Genomic DNA, 24,150 nt, shown 5'->3' with positions numbered 1-24,150 from the left:
TCCTTCTAGGACCTTCCCCTTCCCCCTAGGGAGCAGCTCTCTACTAAAAAAAAGCGTGACAGAGGTCCACTTCTCTGCATGTTGAGGAACACTGCCTATGAGTTGTCTCCCTTCGCTGACAGGGAGAATAGAGAGGAGAATAGAGAGCATGGGCTCTCCAGCCTGGGTATGTATCTGGTCTCTACCACCCACTAGTTGTAAGATCTTTACCTCAGTTTCCTATTCTGCAAAATAGGAACAACAGTGTTACCAAAATATCACTGTGAGTCTTAACTCAATCAAAATAGGTAAAGCTTTTAGAATAGCGCCTGTCTTGTAAGAACTTGCTCAATAAATGTTCACGATTATTTTTTTTTAAGATTTTATTTATTTGACAGACAGAGACACAGCGAGAGAGGGAACACAAGCGGGGGGTAGTGGGAGAGGAAGAAGCAGGCTTCCCGCGGAGCAGGGAGCCTGATGCGGGGCTCGATCCCAGTACCCTGGGATCATGACGTGAGCTGAAGGCAGACGCTTAACGACTGAGCCACCCAGGTGCCCCTAAACGTTCACGATTATTGCATCCACTCTATGGACCCTCATAAAGTGGAAATCACTTTAGCACTTCTTTTCCTAGAAGAGGAAAAGATAAAGCTGAGGCGAGGGAATAGCTCTGGGGGAATTGAATGGTGTGTTCATACAGATGGGGGCCTTTTGTGACAACATTCTGTATTTCCTAGGCCTTGCCCTTTACTTTTCATCCTACTGAGATGTAAATGTTGGGCAAAAGCACAATGAAGAGAAAGACAGGCACAATTTGTAGGTGATGTACCTTTTATTTAATTTGCAGGAATGGCTACCTAATGGCAGCTTTTTCCTCCAAGTAAATTATCTGTTTGAAACGTGTTTTTTTTTGTTGTTGTTGTTTTCTGCCAGCATTTTGAACTGGCGTGCCATAATTATTATACTCTAAAACATTAAAGAAAAAAGCCCAAGAATTGTTCTTTGGGCAGCTCTATTTATGTAAGGCTCCATTTGAGAAATAGCACTGGAAAAAACTGTTCTTAGCAAAGAATGTTAATTGATGAAAACATTTCTTTGCTAGCAATCTAAGGGAAGCAATCTGTTCTTAGCTCTTTAAACCACAAAATAGATTTAGCCATTCATGAACAAAAGCCAATTATTTATTTTCAATACTACCTTTAACAAGTCTTTGTTTTTGATAATGGAGCTCTCTTTCTATTCTCTATCAAAGCAGGTTTTAAAAATATAACTGCTCTTTTAATAAGAAAAAGGCAGCCGAATCTAATACCAAGATTCTCATTTGGGTACAAAGCATATTTTCCACTTCAATATTCAACTACATGAGCTTTTTAAATGGGGAGAGGCTTATCCATTTTGATTAAGGAGTCCATATACCTAATATTCTATAAAGCTAGCATAACAAATAGGTCATATGAAAAAAATAATTTTTTATTCATATAAAAAAAGATAATTTTGCTGCTGAGAAGCCAAAATTTTATAGTGTTTAGAAAATTATAATACTGTACATACCTGATGAACATGGAAGATATTGAATCTGGATCAACCAATGAGTATTTTACTTTTCCTCATGCTTTTCTAGGAAAGAAGGAAAATGTTAGTACATCTACTTTGTCAGGTCATAAATACTATTTTTGACGCTCAAAAAGAAATATATCAACAAAAGTAGAAATTAGAATTCCCAAGACATAAGATGTCACTTGACAAAAAATATGCCTTTTAATAGAACATCTTCAGCATATTTTTATTTCAAATACTAAAATAAGAGAAAAAGTCACATATCACATGATCGTGGAAGAAACTGATATACAACTGATATACAACTCAGTAACAACAAAAAAATGGATTAAAAAATGAGCAGAGGAACTAAATAGACATTTTCCAAAGACAATATACAAATGGCCAGCACATACATAAAAAGGTGTTCAATATCACTAATCATCAGTGAAATATAAATCAAAACCACAATGAGATATCACCTCACACCTGTCAGAATGGCTATCATCATGAAGACAAGAGATAAGAATTGGCTAGAATGTGGAGAAAAGAGAACCCTTGTGCATTGGGTGGGACTGTAAACTGGTGCAGCCATTATGGAAAACACACACACAAAGACACACATGCTGAACTATTATTTAGCCATAAAAAAGAAGAAAATCCTGCTATTTGAGACAACATGGATGGACCTTGAGGGCATTAATGCTGAGTGAAATAAGACAGGCAGTAAAAGATAAATACTGTATGATTCTCATTTATATGTGGAATCTAAAGAGCCAGAATGCACAGATACAGAGAACAGACTGGTGGTTGCCAGAAGCAAGGAAGGAGAGTGAAATGGGTGAAGGGTTCAAAAGGTACAAACTTTCAGTTATAAGTAAGTCCAGGATGTAAACAAAATGGTGACAGAAGTTTAAAACACTGTATTATGTATTTGAAAGTTGCTAAGAGAGTAGATCTTGAAAGTTGTCATACAAACACAAAATTTCTGACTATGTGAAGTAATAGATGTTAACTAAACTAATAGTGGTAATTATTTCACAATATATACATACATCAAATCATCATGTCATAAACCTAAAACTAATACAATGTCATATGTCAATTATATTTCAGTAAATGGAAAAATGGTTAAATGGTAAATTTTATATTTTTTATCACAATAAAAAATTTATATTGTTATCACTCCTACTAGTAAAAAGAAGCTACAATTACATAAAAAATAAGGAAATCGGTAGATGGTCCAGGATATATAAGGTAACTAAATTCTGTGCTTATTTTGCAACCTTCTAATCAGATATTTCTGATTTATTTTAGATTTTTTTTGTGTGATACTTAATTTAGAAATGTTATGGTTAATATAATTAGTTCTGCGAATCTCTTCATTTTGCTTCTCATTTATTGTACATTTAGATTTTTCACAGTTCAATTTGGCCAGTTGATAGCTCTAGAAATCAAAATCCCTTTTTTTTATTAGGACCCATGTAAGAGATGTTTAACATCTCCTTAATTTGTCCAAACTTGGGGATATATGCTAATCCACTCACCTCAGGATTATAATAGTACTTCAGATTTTGTTCCAAGTTTTCTTTCCATGAAATCTTTGGACAGTCTGCTTATATAGCACCTAGGAGGTGGTTCTCATTGTTGAGCATATTACATTTACTTTTTATTAGACTACTGAACAGCCATCAGATAAAAACCATTCAGATATGAGCAGTGTGAAGTAGATTTGTTAGTCATTTTTATTTGCACCATAATATCTAACATTTACATAGCATTTACTGTATGCCTGACACAGTTCTAAGCACTTCATATATATTATTTCATTTAGTCTCTATGAGAACTGTATGAGGTAGGTATACTATTATTATCTTCATTTTATAGTGAATTATGGCACAGATAAGTTACTTCATTTGTCCAAAATTACTCACCTTCTAAATGGCATAGGCTGGAATTTGAACCAGCTTGAGTTTAGTTCTGGAGTCTGGCCTTCTATGCCCTGTATTACTTGGAAAACTTAGAGTTGAGTTTCTAATTTCCAAATCATCCAATTTCCTGATACATCTTTATTTTTTTCCTGTTTCATATTTCTCCTATCAATATTGAACATTAGGATGGAGATGAGTCGTATTATTTTTAAATCAACTTTATTAAGGTATAATTTACATAAAACAAAATGTACTTATTTTAAGAGCATGGTTTGATGAGTATTGACAAACCATTCATCCACATAAGCACCAATAGAATCATTTCTATCACTGTGAAAATTTTCTTTATGCCCCTTGCCAGGCAACAATTGGTCTGCTTTTTGTCATTATACATTAGATTTATTTCATTTAAATGGAATCATACAACATGTACTCTTTTGTGTCTGACTTCTTTCACTCAGCATAGCAATTTGAGATGCAGCCATATTGTGTGTATCATTAGTTCATTCCTTTTTATTGCTGAGTAGTATTGTATTATATGTATATACTATAATTTGTTTATTCATCTACCAGTTTATGGACATTTGAATTGTTTCAGTGGTTATTATAAATAAGCTGCTATGAACATTTGTGTACAAGTCTTTGTGTAGGCATATATTTATATTTCTCTTGGAATTGCTGGGTCTTATGGTACGTTTATTTTAACTAAGAAACTGCCAACATTTTCCAAAGTAGCTATACCATTTTATACACCCATCAGCAATGTATGAAGTTCCACTTGCTTTATATTCTTGTCAATACTTGGTACTGTCAATATTTTAAATTTTAGCTATTCTAATGTGTGTAGTGGTATCTTACTGTGATTTAAATTTGCATTTCCCTGATGACTAAAGATGTTGAACATCCTTTCATGTGCTTATTGGGCATGTGTAGATCTTCTATTGTGAAGCATCTGTTCAAATAATTTGCCTTTTTAAATTGGTTTGTCTTACAATTATAAGTTATAAGGTCTTTATATATTCTGGATTCAGGTTCTTTGTCAGATATATATATCACAGATACATATACATATATCATATATAGATATGTATATCAGATACCTATATCTCCTAGTGTTTTGTTTGCAATTTAAGTTCCTGAACAGTGTCTTTGAAGAGCAAAAGTTTTAATTTTGATTAAGTCCACTGTTTCAATTTTTTCATTTATAGTTTGGGCTTTGCTGTCTTATCCGAGAATTCATTGTCTACTCCAAAATGATGAAGATTTATGTGTTTTTTTTCTAGAAGTTTTATAATTTACCTGTTATGTTAATTTTTAACGTATGGTATAAAGCAAGGTTTGACTTTCATTTTTTTTCAGTAGATATCCAGCACCATTTGTTAAAAAGACCATCCTGTTGTCATTGAATTTATCAGTGTATGTTTGTCAAAATCAACTGAGCATAAAACTACAGTGAGCTATTACTTTATATCCATTAGGATGGCCATTATTAAAAAAGATAAAAAATAAACCCCCAAGTAACAAGTGTTAGCAATGATATGGAGAAATTGAAGCCCTGTGTACTGCTGGTAGGAAAGTAAAATCGTACAGCTGCTGTGGAAAACAGTATGTCCGTTTCTCAAAAAATTAAATATAGAATTACCATATGGCCCAGCAATTTCACTTCTAGGTATATATCCAGACGAGTTGAAAGCAGGGACTCAAACAGATATTTGTACACCCATGTTCACAGCAGCATTATTCACAATAGCCAAAGGTGGAAGCAACCTAAGTGGCCATGGATGGATGAATGGATAAACAAAATGTCTTATGTACATATAATGGAATATTATTATTCATCTTGAAAAGGAAGGAAATTCTGACACACACTACAACATGGATGAATCTTGAAGACATTACATTAAGTGAAATAAACTGGTCACAAAAGGACAAATATTGTATGACCCCGAAGTAGTCAAATTTATAGAGACAGGAAGTAGAATGGTGATTTCTAGGGGCTAGAGAGGAGGACAATGGGGAGTCAATGTTAAATGAATATGGAGTTACAGTTTGGAAGGTGAGAAAATTATGGAGATGGATGATGGTGATAGTTGCACAACAATGGGAAGGTACTAAGTGCCACTGAACTGTACACTCAAAAATAGTAAATTTTATATTATATATATCTTACCACAATTTAAAAAATCAACTGACCATATTTGTTGATTTTATTTCTAGACTTTCTTCTGTTTCATTGTTCTATATGTCTATCCTTATACCAAAACCACAATGTCTTGATATTTGTACTTTTTATATAGTCTTAAGATGAGAGAGTGTAAGTTCTCCAACTTTGTTTTTCCTTTCAAAATTATTTTGGCTGTTCTAAGACTGGCTTTTCTGGATAAATTTTAAAATCAGATTATCAAATTCTATTTTTTAAAGAAGCCAACTGGGAAGTTTATTGGGGTGGCATTACTTTTTATATTACTATGGGGAGAACTGACAATAACATCAGTTTTTGATCCATGAATATAGTACATCTCTTTTTTTATTTATATTTTCTTTAATGTCTCTTGGGAATATTTTACAGTTTTTAAGGTAGAGGTCTTTTTTTTTTTTTTAGATTTTATTTATTTATTTGACGGAGAGATACACAGCAAGAGAGGGAACACAAGCAGGGGGAGTGGGAGAGGTAGAGACAGGCTTCCTGCTGAGCAGGAAGCCCAATGTGGGGCTCCATCCCAGGACCCCAGGATCATGACCTGAGCCGAAGGCAGAGGCTTAACGACTGAGCCACCCAGGTGCCCCAAGGTAGAGGTCTTGAATATATATTGCTATATATTCCTAAGTAGTTCATAGTTTTGATGCTATTTAAATGGTATTTTTAATTTCATTTTCCAACTGTTCATCACCAACATGTAGAAATACAATTGAATATTGCATATTGTTATATCCTGTGACGTAGCTAAACTCACATTAGTTTCGGTAGGTGTTTGGTTTTTTGTTGTTGTTTTTTGTTTTTGTATGTTACTTGGTATTTTCTATAGGCACAGTATGCTATCTTTGAATAAAGATGGTGTTAGTTCCTCTTTCCAAAGTCTCGGTATTTTATGTCATTTTTCTTTCTTCATGTGTACTTGTTTAGACCAGAACAATGTTGACTAGGAGTTGTCAAAGTATACATCATTGCCTTGTTTCTGATTGAGAATGAAAAGCACTCTATCTTTACCGTACAGTATTACTGGAATTGTAAATTTCTTACAAATGCCCTTATCAAGTTAAAGATGTTTCTTTGTATCAAAGTTTGTTGAAAGTTTCAGTCATGAGGTAATGTTAAATGTAATCAAATATATCTGCATCTGAAGATGATCAAATGGTTTTTCTGCTTTATTTTGTTAATAACCTTAATTTAATTGACTGATATTCAAATGTTAAACCAATACTACATTCCTAGGATAAACACCACTGGGTCAAGTGTACTATTCTTTATATATATTTTTGGATTCAATATTCTCTTTATAAAGGAGTTTTCTGTTTTTTTTCCTGAGGGGTATTGGTCTTTAGTTTTCTTTTCCTGTAATTTCATTTTTGGTTCTGGATTAGGGTAATGCCAACCTTTTAAAAAATGTGGGCTAAGTTCACTTCTCCTTTAATGTCTGAAGGAGTTTGGTTATGATTAGCATTATTTATTCCAAAAAAGAGAGATTAATAGAATTTACAAGTAGAATGGTCTGGCCCTGGAATTTAGTCTTTCAAGCCGTTTTGGGTTTTTTTAAAAACAATTAATGTAATTAATTTAATAGATGTAAGGCTATTCAGGTTTTTAATTCTCTAGTAACCTTTGATAATGTACTTCCTTCAGGAATTGGTACATTCCATGTTGTTGAATTTCTTGGCATAAAGTTGTTTATAATATATTCCCTTATTATGCTTTCAAGGTATCTATGGTCTGTAGTGATGGCCCTTCTTTCATTTCTGATATTGATAACTTGTATCTTTCTGTTTTTTGATCAGTCTGTCTTATGATCTTCTCATCTGCCCTGACCCCTGCCCCCAAACCTGACCCATTTCCAATGTTTCATATTTCAGCGCATTATACCTCCACCCTATCCAGTTGTGCTGGTCAGAAACCAGGGAGAGATCTTAGACATCTTCCTTTCCCTTATTCTTCTGCCATCCCCAGCTGTGCCTCTGTAGTCTCTTCATCAACAATCTTATCAGTTTTACCTCTTAAATTGTTTTGACTCCATCCATTTCTAACCATTGCCACTGAATTAGCACAGCTAAATATTGCCTTTAACCTTAACTACTGTAACAGTCCCTTAACTGGCCTCTGTATATCCCCTCTAACTATTCATCCAATATCTCAGGCTAAAGTGATCTTCCAAAATGCAGATCTACACATGTCACCTTCCACCTTAAATCTCCTCAATGGATTCTCATTGATTTTAGATAAAGACCCAAATCTTAAACAAGGCCTAAAAGGCCCTTGCCTACCTCTCTTTCTCACCATAAGACCCCTCCCTCTGTTTTCCAGCCATACTGGCTTTCTTTCGGTTCTCAGGAGATGTCACATTCCTTGTTGCCATAAGATCTCAACATTTGCAATTATCTTTCACCGTCAAATCATACCCTTCTCCGGGTTAATTCTTATTTATCTATAGATAAATAGAAAGCCTTCCTTTACCTTTAAACATGCACTTTGTGTATAATTGTATAAAACTAATTATGTCACTGCCACTTTGTCCCCAGTGGAAATAAGCTTCATGTCTTCAGCACTAAGCACTACATAAATATTTGTTTGAACAAGTCAATGATTGCCTTTATAGAATTATGAGCATGATAGATCCTAAATGAAAATTTGTTGACCACTTTATGAATTATTGCCTAATATGCATCATTTCATATATTCTGAATGACAGTTTATTTATAGCCTCTAAAAATTGAGGTTCATATTTCATTGAAAATAATAGCATAGAAGAATTTAATTTCAAGTAAACTTTCATTATGAGGGCAATTTTTTTTTTTTCTTTTTAAAAGTATGGTTGAAATGTTCACCTCCTGGTTGCTGTTTGCCATTTGTATTTCTGGGGGGAGGAACAAGGCCTACTTTCAAAATACTTAAGTCAGTTTTCAACTGTACATATTATGTATTTTCACAAAGGAGGCAATGGTATCTAGTTTCTAGTGAGGGAAATGGGCTTGAGGAGGTAGTTCTGACATCTCTCCCCTCTCACACACACATACTCTTGAGCACCATGGACTTACGTTAGCAGTGCATTTTCATTGTTCAGCTTAGCTACCATTTATTATCTCATATGTTCCTAATCCCATGCTCAGTATCATGAATCTTCAAAACAAGTACTACTAATAATGCAACATGCATTAGTTGTACTGTTTTACAAATTAAAAATTAAGTGAATTACTGAAAGCCGTAATTAGTAAGTGCCAGGACCAGGGTTTACAAAGCTCCAAAATCTATACTGTTTCTCCCACTTCTTCATGAGCCAATGCTTGATTATATCATGGAAAATTGAGAATTGACTTCAAATTTTTTTGCTCCTTGTACTTTATGATATCAAATTCATTTAAAGGATTATCTTGTAAAAATGTTTTCAAGTTTCTATGACTCATTCTTAATATGACCTATAATTAAATTTTCATAGAGCTATTTCATGACTTTAATATTAGGCATTGTGATTTTCAATTCTTTGGAAATCAATAAAATTACTTTTATACTTGCTTGTTTCCAAATATTAAAAGCTAAGTAATTTAAGCCTTTTTGCTCAATTAGAATATGATCTTGATATTTTTTTTTTTAAAGATTTTATTTATTTGACAGAGAGAGAGACAGCGAGAGAGGGAACACAAGCAGGGGGAGTGGGAGAGGGAGAAGCAGGCTTCCCGCGGAGCAGGGAGCCCGATGCGGGGCTTGATCCCGGGACCCTGGGATCATGACCTGAGCCGAAGGCAGACGCTTAACGACTGAGCCACCCAGGCGCCCCCATGATCTTGATATTAATCAGCATATAATTCTATTGACTTTCCGCAGAAAAACCTAGCTGAAAGCTAACACTAATGCTACTTCTGGCTCACATTTGGAGTATTATCTTCTCTAGTTGTGAAAAACAACATACAGAGCCAAGTTTATATTCTACTTTTATATGACCCTGGAAAAAATGGAATGAGCTATGATTTTTATAACTCCTTTCATTCTCTTAAAAGTTAAAATGTATGTTTTCTCTTAGGGTGCATCTATTCATTGATGTGACATTTATTGAGTGCTTCTTATGTGCCAGGCATCATTCTAGGAGATATAATGATAAACAAGACAGACAAAATGTTTTCCCCATAGAAGTTCTATTCTAGTGGAGAGAAATGGACAGCCAAACAACAAGTAACGGTAACTGCTGCTAAGAAAATATACATGCTATTCTGATAATGAGGCTTGGGGAAGGAAGGTATGGGAGGTTTACTTTGGACAGCATGGTCATATAAAGCCTTTTGGGGGGGAGGTAACACTTGAACCAAGGCCTGAACTAACTATAAGAAGGAGCCACCCATTTGAAAAGCTGCAAGAACTACTTTCCAAACAGATGCAAGAGACCTAGGAGCAGGAATGACGTTGGGAGGTCCCAGGAACAGAAAGAAGGTGTTGCTAGAACACAGTTTATAATGCTGGAAAAAGAGTCAGGAACCAGATCATAGGGATTTCAAATAAACCTCAAGTTACCATAAGTTTCTTCAGAAATAACATTTTTGATATTATTATATTTGCCTTAAAATTAACTGGTGATGGGTATTAAAAAGGGCACGTATTGAATGGAGCACTGGGTGTTATATGCAAACAATGAATCATGGGACACTACATCAAAAACTAATGATGTAATGTATGGTGATATAAAATAAAATTAAAAAAAGATACATACTAAAAAAATTAGCTTTATCTCTCTGGAACAATTCATCAATTAAAACGTACATTATCATAATATTTTAAGTTGACAAGTTCTTTAGGAATTATGTAGTCCAACCTCTTCATTTTAGAGATAAGGCAATGTTAGCCTAGAAAAGTTGACTTACAGGAGAAAACTCAGCAAACCCAGGCAGGCTAGAATTTGAGCTCAGGATTCAGTATTGCAGAGTCCAGTGCGCTTTCCAGAAACCAGTTTTTAAGAAAACATTCAAACAAAACGTCCAAAGTTTTTCAAATTTATGGCATTTCTATGGCTCTTCTGTTTTCCACTAGATTTTTTAAAAAAAAATAGTTACCATAATTTAACCTGTGTATAGGAACCTATTTGATTTAGGATTGTACATGGCTTTTAAAAATCATTGGCCACATTCTTATTTTTTTTCTGGTTTTTTTTTAAGATTTTATTTATTTATTTGACAGAGAGAGAGAGAGCGAACACAAGCAGGGTGAGTGGCAGAGGGAAAGGGGGAAGCAGGCTCCCCACTGAGCAGAGAGCCCCATTCAGGGCTCCATCTCAGGACCCTGGGATCATGACCTGAGCTGAAGGTAGATGTTTAACTGACTGAGCCACCCAGGCACCCTGGTCACATTCTTACAAGAACAGAATAATTCAGATGTTGAATTAGTAGCTATATTTCATTTGACTTTCATTGTATCATCTGTAGAGGTCTTTAACCTGGTGTTCTTACACTCCAAGGGATGCACAAATGGGCTTCAAGTTTCTATTAACCCTCTGGAAAGTTGCACATCTTACATGCTTGTGAGTATCATTTCGGCTCCTCCAAGAAACAGACATCAGGAAAGGTTTAGACAATTTATAGGAAAATGCCTACGGAGGATAAAGGAGAGGGAGCAGGAATAGGTAGCAATGAGACCACAAGATAGGTCTGACATCTGTGAAGGGAAAAAGGGAAGGAAGAATTGGGTAGAAAGTCTCAAACGTCAGTACAGTTCCAAGAAAGCATCAACCAGGCCGATGGGGAACCCCCATGGAAAAGCTGCTAATTTGAGGTATCTTGTGTCCAGCAGAAAGGCACTGGCACTAGTGTCCTGCCATGCTCAGTTACTGGCTCCAAGCAGCCCCAGGGGGTGTGGTTTTGCTGTAAACACTATCGTGGATCCAAGGGGGCAACAGCTGGGGCTGTCTATCAACTCTGCTTCCGGCAGCAGTTCTCGGGAAGAAATGGAGTGGCGAATTTCCAGCACCATCACACTATGCTTATGTGTGTTTCTTTGGGGAAAGCATCTCTGGCTTTTGTCATATTTGCCAAGAGGATGGGTCCCCCCCCACACCTCCCAGAACCACTGACTGTTCTGACACCTATCTGATTAAATTGTGGCCCTTAAAGAATGCAAACTGGTGCAGCCACTGTGGAGAACAGTATGGAGGTTTCCCTAAAAATTAAAAATAGAACTACTATATGATCAAGTAATCTTACTACTGGGTATTTACCCAAAGAATATGAAAAAACGAATTCAAAAGAATACATGCACCCCTATACTTATTGCAGCATCATTTACAATAGCCAAATTATGGAAGCAGCCTGTGTCTATCGATAAATGAATGGATAAAGAAGATGTGGTATATATACAGCAGAATATTACTCAGCCATAAAAAAGGAATGGAATTTTGCCATTTGCAACAATGTGGATGGACCTAGAGAGTATAAAGCTAAATGAAATAAGCCAGTCATAGAAAGACAAATACCATATGATTTCACTCATGTGGAATTTAAAAAGCAAAACAAATAAACAAAGGGGGAAAAAGAGACAAACCAAAAAAACCAGACTCTTAACTATAGAGAACTGATGGTTACCAGAGGAGAGGTGGGTAGGGAGATGGGTGAAACAGGTAATGGGGATTAAGAGTACAGTTATTTTGATGAGTGCTGAGTAACATATGCAATTATTGAATCATATTGTATACCTAAAACTAATATAACACTGTATATTAATTACACTGGAATTTAAAAAATAGTAACTTGTGGCCCTTGGCAACCAAAGTATGGACTCAAATTTAATACTAAAAGTCAATAAAGAGGAGTTATCAAACCACTGAAAATTGTGGCATTGTTCCCACTATTTCTTCATGAGTGACGGAGACATTCACGCTTTTCATATACATGTTTATCATAATCAAGGCAACTAGTGTCAGAATATGGATGGCAGGGCTACATGATACGGTGTGTACGTACTTATTTTTTTCCTTAGGGGAAGCACTAAAGATTTAGAGCATGGATGTTGGAGGCAAAATTCAGGGGGTTCATAATGTGGTTCTGCCACTAATTAGCTACTTGACCATGAGTAAATTACTTCTCTGTGCTTCAGATTGCTCGTTTCTAACATGGACATAATAACAGTGCCTGCCTCCTTGGATTGTGGGGAGGATTCAGTGAGTTGGTCTCCAGAAAGCTCCTCATATGATGCCTGGCACACACTATTGCTCTGGTGGTAGGCTCTTTAGGGCTGAGCACTGTAGTATGCCCACTTGAGCAAATTTAGCAATCTCCAAAATGCGAACTTAGGGAGTGAATGAATACATGAAGCACTGATTCTTCAAGCTACAGAAGGATCCTTTGAAGAGTGAGCTCTTTTAACACATTTGAAAATTATTCAGTTGAAAAGTAGTATCTCTGGGTTGGTAGTATTTGAGGAGAGACTATATTTCTTGTGTGTGCTTATTCATATTTTGAATTTAGAGAATGAATATGCATTACATTTTTAATTTTATGCCCAATTCTGTAACACATCTGCACCTTAAAGCAAGTTAGAGCTATTAAGGTGATTTTGCATAGAAGTGGATTATTCTATAGTATAATATTATTACTGCCATTATTGCACAGATGTTTTCAAAGTTTTCATACTTGCACTATAGATGTTTACCTTTCTTGATGAATCATTTTCTATTTAGGTGACACTGCCTGTCCTGCTTTAACAACCTCCTTCATTTCTCTAAGCCTATTTTTTCTGTAATTCTTTAATTACCTATCTCCTTGGTATACCTGCTTTTCACTATTCCTGGCATAAGCATTTTTAGTAAAGTGGATATGATAAAAGGTTAAATAGGCATTTGAAAGGTTAAATAAGTATTCACAAATTATTTAGTCTAGTGGTTGACAAACAAAAGCCCAAGGGCCAAATCTGGCCAGCCTCCTGTTTGTGTAAATAAAGTTTTATTGGAATGATGCTTTTTAGATTACATATTGGCTGCTTTCATGCCACTCAGTGGAATTGAATAGTTAGATACTGTATGGACCACAAAGCATAAAATATTTATTATCTGACTTCTTACAGAAAAAGTTTGCCAACCTCTGATTTTGTTTACCTAATTTTTAAAATTTTAAAAAGTAGAATAAAAATAAAAATATATCTAGAACAGGATAGCTTCTTGAGGGTAGGAATGGTGCCTTATTCATCATTTTATCCTTAGTAGCTAGCCTAGAGCCAGGCTTATAGTTGATACTAAGCAAATATTTGTGAAATTGAATTGATTACATTAATTTTAAAAATTAAATACTTGAAATTAAAAAGAAATTTCTAGGGCGCCTGGGTGGCTCAATCGTTAAGCGTCTGCCTTCAGCTCAGGTCATGATCCCGGGGTCCTGGGATCGAGTCCCGCATTTGGCCCCACATCTGGCCCCACATCGGGCCCCGCATGGGGCTCCCTGCTCTGCGGGAAGCCTGCTTCTCCCTCTCCCACTCCCCCTGCTTGTGTTCCCTCTCTCGCTGTCTCTCTCTCTGTCAAATAAATAAATAAAATCTTTAAAAAAAAAAAGAAATTTCCACACAGTATGTTTTTTATTAAAGCTGGCACTGTAGAATAAACTAGCTGGGCTAGCCCATTAGAGTGACCATTATAAATAATCTTCCTAGGGGATTTGTAATACATTAGAAAAACATTCCTTTTGTGAATAAACTATTAATTTAATGAAATAATATGTTTGAGAGAGAATACTTGACCCCCTGCTGCTTCTTTTAACTTTTGCTCTTTATACTAAGATTCCTTTCATAATTTCTTAGTACTTTAGGCATGATAATTCATCAAATTCCTAGACTCACATGCGTGAAGCTCTCTAAATATTTCAGTAAGTATACTATAGTACCTGGTTTGGAAAAATTACGTATAAAAGCCTTTGTATCTGGTTACAGATGAATTACAAAATTAATACTTGTTATATTACTATAAAGGTAAAAATGTTTTAAACTATTATAATTTATTAATCATTTGTATTCTAAATTTCACCAAGAAAGTAATCTAAATAGATGATACTTTTTAAAACTAGGGTATAGGCTTGTAGGATTTTATTTTGTCAGTCCATTTGGTGTAATTAAGAAGGATATTAATTAATAGCAGCTTTGGAAAATTTCCATAAAATGCTTCCTGTTGATAAGAATCATCAGAGGCACTTTAAAAAAGTTTCCAGGGGAAAGGGATGAATAGGCAGAGCACAGAGGATTTTTTCTTTTTTTTTTTTTAAAGATTTTATTTACTTATTTGAGAGAGAGAGTGAGAGAGAGAAAAAGCACAAGAGGGGGGAGCGGGAGAGGGAGAAGCAGACTCCCCGCTGAGCAGGGAGCCCGATGCGGGACTCGATCCTGGGACTCCAGGATCATGACCTGAGCCGAAGGCAGTCGCTTAACCAACTGAGCCACCCAGGCGCCCCAGCACAGAGGATTTTGGAGAGCAGTGAAACTGTCATATATTTGTGCAGACCCACAGAATGTACAACACCAAGAGTGAACTTAAAACTATGGACTTTGGATGATAATGATGTATCATATCAACGTAGGTTCATCGATTATAACAAATGCACCACTCTGGTTGGGGATATTGATAATGGTGGATATTGATAATGGCTTGTTTGCATGTTTGGGGGACAGGGAGTGTATGGAAAATCTCTGTTCCTTTCTTTTAATTTTGCTGTGAACCTAATACTACTCTTTTTGTTTCTTTAATTTTTTTATTCTTATATTATCCCCATACATTACATCATTAGTTTTAGATGTAGTGTTCCATGATTCATTGTTTGTGCATAACACCCAGTGCTCCATGCAGAATGTGCCCTCCTCAATACCCACCACCAGGCTAACCCATCCTCCCACCCCCCTCCCCTCTAGAACCCTCAGTTTGTTTTTCAGAGTCCATCGTCTCTCATGGTTCGTCTACCCCTCCGATTTCCCCCCCTTCATTCTTCCCCTCCTGCTACCTTCTTCTTCTTCTTCTTTTTTTTTTTTTCTTAAATTGATTTATTTGTTTCAGAGGTACAGATCTGAGATTCAACAGTCTTGCACAATTCACAGCGCTCACCAGAGCACATACCCTCCCCAGTGTCTATCACCCAGTCACCCCATCCCTCCCACCCCACCCCCCACTCCAGCAACCCTCAGTTTGTTTCCTGCGATTAAGAATTCCTCATATCAGTGAGGTCATATGATACATATCTTTCTCTGTTTGACTTATTTCGCTCAACATAATACCCTCCAGTTCCATCCACGTCGTTGCAAATGGCAAGATCTCATTCCTTTTGATGGCTGCATAATACTACTCTTAAAAAAATAAAATCTTAAGAGAAAGTAATAAAAAATTCCTAAGTCTCTCCCCTCTAAATTCTGATTCAGTATTTGTGATGTGGAGCCCAAGACTTCTTGTTTTTTTTTTTTTTTTTTAAAGATTTTATTTATTTATTCATGAGAGAGAGAGAGAGAGAGGCAGAGGGAGAAGCAGGCTCCCAAGGAGCAGGGAGCCTGATGCAGGACTCTATCCCAGGACCCTGGGATCATGACCTGAGCCGAAGGCAGACGCTTAACCATCTGAGCCACCCAGGCGCCCGACTTCTTGTTTTTTTAATTATAAGCACCCCAAGTGATTCACATAATCACAGAATTTTAAAGAAATGCTACTTTAAAGAATACCTTCACATTTTCTTGATCATGTATGAAGTAATTTGAATGGGCTTGAAAAGCTTACCTGAACCTATAATATACTCCTACCAATGATGAGACCATTTTAATATTTATACATAGAATTTAATATTTGCACTTAAAATAGGCTAAATATTAGTTAATTTCATCAATTACTTTAAATGAGGTTCTTTTGATATTTCAGTCACTGACTCTCCTTCAATATTTTAAGCTTATTTGGGTCACAGATTCCCTCTGAGAAGTTGATGAAATCTGTGTAATCTCTCCCCAGGAAAATTAACACACAAAAATTTTGCATCTAATTACAAGGTTTTTACTGACCCCGACATATAATAATGGACTCCATCCATGGACCAATTTAAGGTCTGTTCTTTAGTTGGACCCCCTTTATTTTAAATTTTGCCCTACATCCAGAAGTCTTTAACCTTAATTTTTTTTCCTATCAGATGCCATACAGCCAAAACTTTAATAACTGTGTTGGTATCCTGATTGTATATACACCTCTTTCCAGTTAAATAGGACATATATTGTCATTGTACTTCATTTGCTTACCATGTCCTTTTAAAAAAAATTCATATATTTTGATACAGCTGTGGATTTGGGGGATGCTATTTATGTAAAGCACAAGAAGTCGACAGTTTGATGATGGAATGATAGAGGGATAGATACCTTGAGACTGGGTGACTCCTGATAGATCATGTGATCAAAAAGAAGATGCCTGGGGGAAAAGCTGAGGTAAGCAGAAACCAGCAATGAAAACCATAGGGCAGACTGGAGTCAAAGGGGTGAATTCAGAGGAAGCTGGCAGCATAGGCCCTTGATTCCTCCCTAGTTTTAGAAATGAGAATTCACTGAGGGATGCAAACAGCTTGGGTGGCAGATGGCTTCAGAGAGAAATGTTTCAACCCAAATTTCAGCATTGTATCAAAAACTCAGGCAGAAAGAATCTTGTTTTCTTCAAGTCTTAGGGATGATGTTTAGGGGGAGAAAGAGAGAAATACTGAGGGGGGAAGAGAGAGGAGGGGAAGGGAGAGAGAGAGGGAAGTGGGACAGAGAGAAAAGCAGACAGAAAGAGAAGTTCACGAAAGAAGCCACACTTAATATTAAACTAGACAAAACCAGGCTCATTGATATACTGGAAATATAATCTGCCTACCTGGCTGTAACCTCAAGTGTGTACTTTAAAATGACTTTCTGAAAGTGTACATTGTAGTGTTTTATGCCTCACTGTGAGAGGAAGAGTATCAAAAAATACAAAAGGGCCAATCTCTCACCTTTATGTCAAATTATGACTTTGGGCTCACACTAGCCCACGGGACACTTTTATGTAAATTAGAAACAGACAGATGCAGCCCCACACCACAGCATGTGGCTTAGTAAGCAAGCACAGTCAAGACTTCAGCCACCATTTCTCTTCATTGCCAGAACCACTTGTGTAGTGAGCTCCCTGCCCAACCCTATGTGTCAGCCCTGTTACGAAGAATTGAATTTCTCCTTAGGCTTCGGGCAGTTGAGAGGATAAGGAGAGCCTTCATAACTGTGTAAAGACATTTCAGGTCTCAGCCGGAGCTTCTACAGCATTGTGATTTGTTTCTAGGATTCAAACTGTCTGAGGAAATGTGAATCAGGATAGCAAGGTCACAGATCAGGCTGGTTTGGGAGAGATTACACTGAAATCAAGGAGGAAGTGCTGGTCCACCTAACCACATCACACAGAACCCCTGGCAATCAATAAAGAGGCAGATGTTTCAGCTAGATTGCTCTCACATTCATAAAATAGGTATAATTTTCATGTTTTTACAAATAATCATTGAAATAGTTTCAGAAGTCATCACATATATGTTATAAAATAAGCACATACACATATTCATACACATGATTCATATACATGCTTCATATATACATATATTTATGAATCCTAGCCATTCTTCCATATGATTTGCTTTAAACTATTACAATATCCAAAAATATACTAGCCAATAAATGCAATTATTGTAAATAATTCCTATTGTGTCTACTACAACAAAATATGAAATATGTAAATAAGGAAGTCATTAACTTGCCTGGGGAATTTTAAAAAACACGATTCAATCTTATTGAACTGTTAATTTAATGTTTAATGCTAATTAACTAAACATCTAACACATTTTATTCATGTAAATGATTAAGTTTAAAATATTTTGCACTTATTTCCAATATTTTCTTCAGTTTTTCCTCTGCTTCTATCTCCTTTTGCAAGTTCACTGAAAATATGGGTAATAAGAGATTGCTGATCAAATGTGAATTGTGTCTGTGTGTTTATTGTCTTTATATGGATTGTCCTTTTAAGGTTGGCCCATTTTCTTCATTTAGACTTACTAATCATTATCTGTCATAACCAGTAAAGTTTATGGTTGTAAGAGGTAGGGAGGTACTTTTTCTTCCTCTATGTTTAAATTCTGTTTCATTGTTTGTAGATTCAAAACAGTCTCTTTAAGACTTTTTACTTTAAAAAAAAAAAAGACTTTTTACTTTTTAAAATCAACAATTTTAAAATTCTTTTAATTTTTTAAAAGACTTTTTATTTATTTATTTGAGAGAGAGTGAGCAAGAGAGAAAGAGAACATGAGTGGGCTGGGGGGAAGAGCAGAGGGAGAGGGTGAAGCAGACTCCCCGCTGACCAGGGACCCCTGAAGTGGGGATTGATCCCGGGACTCCGGGATCATGACCTGAGCTGAAGGCAGCTGCCTAACCAACTGAGCCACCCAGGTCCCCCAAAATTCTTTTAATTTTTTTAATATTGAGTACTTGATATGGTTCAAAAATTAAAATGATGCAGGGAGAAATCCATCCATTATTACTTTTCTGGCTCCTCTCTTCCTCCTGCCTCATACATAATCATTTTTAGTAGTCTCTTAATCTTTTCTGTGTTCCTTAATGAATACACAAGAAAACAAATGTTCATTCTTGTTTTTCTCCTATTCTTTCAAAAACAGGCAAAATTTAAAAACTCTCTCCATAATGACCCTTTTCTCAATTTTTAAAAAATGTGTTCATTTATTTTCGCTAAAAAGGAAAATTACATTTATATATATTTATATATTACTACCGTCTATCACATCCAACACTATTACAAAACCAGACTATATTCTCTATGCTATGCCTTTTATTCCCATGACTTACTCATTCCATAACTGGAAGCCTACGTCTCCCGCTCCACTTCACCCATTTTGCCCCTTCCCACCCTCCAGCAGCCATAATGTATTTATGGGTCTATTTCTGCTTTAGGTTTGTTTATTCGTTTTTAAAAAGATTGTATTTTCCTTTTTTAAGTAATATCTACATCCAATGTGGGCCTCAAACACACAACCCTGAGATCAAGAGTCGAACACTCTACTAGCTAAGCCAGCCAGGTGTCCCTGTTTTGTTTTTTAGATGCCACATATAAGTGAAATTATATAGTATTTGTCTTTCTCAGCCTGACTTATTTCACTTAGCATAATACCCTCCAGGTCCATCCATGTTGTTGTAAATGGCTAGATCTCATCCTTTTATATGGCTGTGTGTGTTTGTGTGTGTATATATATCCATTTATCTGCTTTATCCATTCATCTATTGATAGATACTCAGGTTGCTTCCATATCTTGGCTATTGTAAATAATGCTGCAATAAGCATAGAGGTGCTTATATCTTTATGAACCAGTGTTTTCATTTCCTTTGTGTAAATACTCAGCAGTAGAGTTCCTGGATCATGTGGTATTTCTATCTTTAATTTTTTGAGGAACCTCCATACTGTTTTCCACAGTAGCTGTTCCAGTTTACATTCCCACCAACAATGCATGAGAGTTCTTTTTTCTCCACATCCTCACCAACTCTTGTTATTTCTTGTCATTTTGATGTTAGCCATTCTAACTGGTATAAGGTGATATTTCATTGTGGTTTTGATTTGCATTTCCCTGATGATGAGTGATGTTGAGCATCTTTTCACATGTCTGTTGGCCATCTGGATGTTTTCTTTGGAAAAATGTCTATTCAGGTGCTCTGCCCATTTTTAAAAATTGGATTGTTATTTCTTTTGGTGCTGAGTCATAAAAGTTCTCTATACATTTGGCATATTAACCTCTTATTGGATATATCATTTGCAATTATCTTCTCCTATTCAGTAGATCACTGATGGTTTCTTTGCTGTGCAAAAGCCTTTTATTTTAGGGTAGTCCCAATAGTTTATTTTTCCTTTTGTTTCCCTTGGTTCAGGAGACATCTAGAAAAATGTTGGTAAGGCTGATGTCAAAGAAATTACTGCCAGTGTTCTTTTCTAGGAGTTTTATGGTTTCAAGTCTCACATTTATGTCTTTAATCCGTTTTGAGTTTATTTTTGTGCATGGTGTAAGAAAGTGGTCCGGTTTCATTCTTTTGCATGTAGTTGTTTTCCAGTTTTACCAAGACCATTTATTGAAAAGACTGTCTTTCCCCCATAATATATTATTGCCTCCTTTGTCATAAATTAAATGACTATATAAGCATGAGTTTACCTCTGGGCTCTCTATTCTGTTCCATTGATCTATGTGTCTATTTTTGTGCCAGTGCCATACTGTTCTGATTACTACAGCTTTGTAGTATATCTTGCAATCTGGGATTGTGATACCTCCAGTTCTGTTCTTCTTTCTCAAGATTGCTTTGGCTATTCAGGGTCTTTTGGTAGTTCCATACAAATTCCCATAATGTCCTTTTAATATTGCTACTAATTCATTTGTCAGTTGGCAATTTATCTTTTCTTTGCAAAGAGGGCTAATGAAATCATCTATATACACATTCACAAGATTTCCATAAAGTTATCAAAATTAACAAGGTGATTTTAAGTAAACATTTATTGATTGCACTCCCATAAACTTCTGAATGGATTGGCTAATTTGCTAGAAGAACAATGCTTGAGTTAAGGATGTCAGAGAGGAAGCTGGTCCTCTCTAGTGACTGGAACATTTTGGTGCACTATCCAGATTACTGCCTTCCTGGTTTGATTATTTGGATAATTGCTGTGCTATTTCTTCCATAATTTAAACATTAGTTTAATTTTTAGCATAAAAGCTATGCTAAAAACACCACATGGAAGATATATATAGACCTAAGAAGTGGTTAAGGATGTTTTATGATAAATGCAATTGTTAAAAACCCTTAATTTCAAAGTGTTGTGTAAAGTGATGTTGCAAAAGATTTTGACCTGTTTAAATTTAGAGTGCTGAAAAAAAAAAAATTTGATACTGACAGTTGTCTCTGGTGTGATCATATCATCAGCTGATAACAAAACTGGAAATTTTTATTTTTATTTCTTTTTTATTAAGTTTTTCATTTTAATTTCAGTATTGTTAACATACAGTGTTATATTCGTTTCAGGCATTCAATATAGTGATTCTATAGTTCCATATGTCACCTGATGCTCATCACAACAAGTGCACTCCTTAATCCCCATCACCTATTTCACCCATCTCTCCACCTACCTCCCCTCTGATTACTACCAGTTTGTCCTCTATAGTTGAGTCTGTTTCTTGGTTTCTCTCTCTCTCTCTTTTTTTCCCCTTTGCTTGTTTGTTTTGTTTCTTAAATTTGACATAAGTGAAATCGTATGGTGTTTGTCTTTCTCTGACTTATTTTGCTTAGTATTATACTCTCTAGCTTCATCCATTTTGTTGCACAAAACTGGAAATTTTTAATTGAGTCTTTCCTTCTTATAGCTAGTTAGCTAGGCATTCTCCTTTACTAATGCAATTTTGTATTTCATGTTGCTCATCCCTAAAACCTTGCTCCTAGTCTATAGTATTCCATGCTACCAGACTGTGCTGCACAATGATTAGATTGACTTTCCACCCCTGCCACCGTATTGCTAATGGAGCTCCCTTTCAACCTCAAAAGTGTCTTGGATTGGATGAGAAATTATATGATCACTCCACGAGATTTCTCAATTGTAATAATGGCTAATCTTTATTGGGCATCTGCTCTATACCAGGCACTGTGCTAAACTCTTCACATATGATTTCATTTATAACTGCATATAGTATAACTTCCAGTAGGCAACTAGTATTATGATACTTATGTTACAAAAGACAATGGAAGCTAAGAGGTTAAGTAATTTACCCAAGGTCATGCAACTAGTAACCCAGGAACTAGGACTTGAATTCATCCACCCAATAAGGATTTGTAATTAAGAGTGTTATTGGGATCAGCCTGTGGCCACCAGTGCTCAAGTTAGTTTGGCAGCTTGAATTGCTGGGGCTTAAATTTATTCAGGCCATTCATCTGATAAATAAATAAATTAGTTCTTTTTCTTTTTCTTTTTTAAATAAATGCCAGAGCGAAACAATGTGGTTTTTTTTTTTTTTTGAGACAGGACCAATAATCTTGGCAGTGTTTTGTTACAATGGCTTTTTAAATTTTGTGCTAGATGCCATTTAATTGTTTAGTTTGATGGGTGCATTAGGGACAGTGGTTCACTGTTTTACTTTGGAGAAGCTGCTCTCTGTCAGGTTTGTGAACAGCTTATTGTTTAGTTCACATAAAGGTCAGTAGCTCTAAAAATATACACTTTAATGGGTGATGTAATAGATATTTCATATGTGTTGCAGGTGCTTTCCCTCAGTGGTTGAAATGAGTACCTTTGTACCTTCTGAAGAGAAGGTGTATGCATGTGTGGCATGTGAATATGTGTGTGTGTCTGTATGCACATGCACACCTTGTGTGAAAGCCCCATCTTACAAACTTACACACTGGATTCTTCAATCCCTATCTTATGAAATACCAACATCTGCCAATCTATTGTGTATCATTGGATTTCATAGGCATTTCGCCTAATTTTGAAAGGCAGACTTTGGGTCAGAAAAAATGAAAAATAGATTTGTGTTGAGTTTTGTTGATTAAAAAAATTGAATCAATTGATCCGGTTTAGTCTGGCAGCCTTATAGGTAACTTCAGCTTCTGCATCTTCAAACCGATCTCAGGTTTTCCTGGCCTAAGAGACTATTTCTTTCCTTTTGTTTCTTTTCTTAGCTTGATGAAGTGTTAAGATTTGCTCATTTCAAAACAGACCATTTAAAAGTGAAGAAACCACATTGTTTAGTTCACTGGACTGGGAGCCTTAGAGACACGTTCTATTCTCAGCTCTGGAAAAAAATCTTTTAAAGCAAAATCACATGACCTGCAAAAAAAAATATTACTCCAGTTTGAGATATTACATTTTACTTTCTAATCATTGTTGAAAGCACAGTATTAACTGGAAAGTCCTTGGCAAACTTACACTGTCTAAACAGGCAAATTCCAAATCCTGGCAGAGAATATTCCTTTGAGTTACATTTTCCTACAACTTTTTAAAGTCTCTCCTTGACTATAATCCTTCATTCCGACTAGAATAATACAAGATTAACCTATCCACTGGGAGGATAAAGATATTTTGGATGAAGATACTATAAATCCTGTATGGAGATGTTATTACATTGTAATATCCAACTCCATTGATCTGGGCTGGGTGGTGGTAGGCAAATTGGGTTACTTTGATCTGTAGCTGGAACTGTTGGTGACCCCATGTCTGACACCCTAGAGAAATTGATCTCTTTAGCTATGCTGGTCCAGGCTTTGAAATATCTTTTTCTTGACCTTTTTCTTCTGTATTCAACCAAGGCATATCTATCTGCATTCAAACAAACTAACTAACAAACAAACAATAACACAAACTTCCTTAGGCAAATTAGGAAAATTATAAAGGAAAAAACAAACCTGGAAACCACTTGGTGATCAGAATGCAATTTCTGAAGACCATGCAGCGAGCAGTACAAAGTAATTGGTTTCAGAAGAACTAAGCTC

This window comes from Neomonachus schauinslandi, chromosome 3 (genome assembly GCF_002201575.2).
Source record: "Neomonachus schauinslandi chromosome 3, ASM220157v2, whole genome shotgun sequence".
In the NCBI taxonomy this organism is placed as follows: domain Eukaryota; kingdom Metazoa; phylum Chordata; class Mammalia; order Carnivora; family Phocidae; genus Neomonachus; species Neomonachus schauinslandi.
This window is presented reverse-complemented; position numbering follows the sequence as displayed.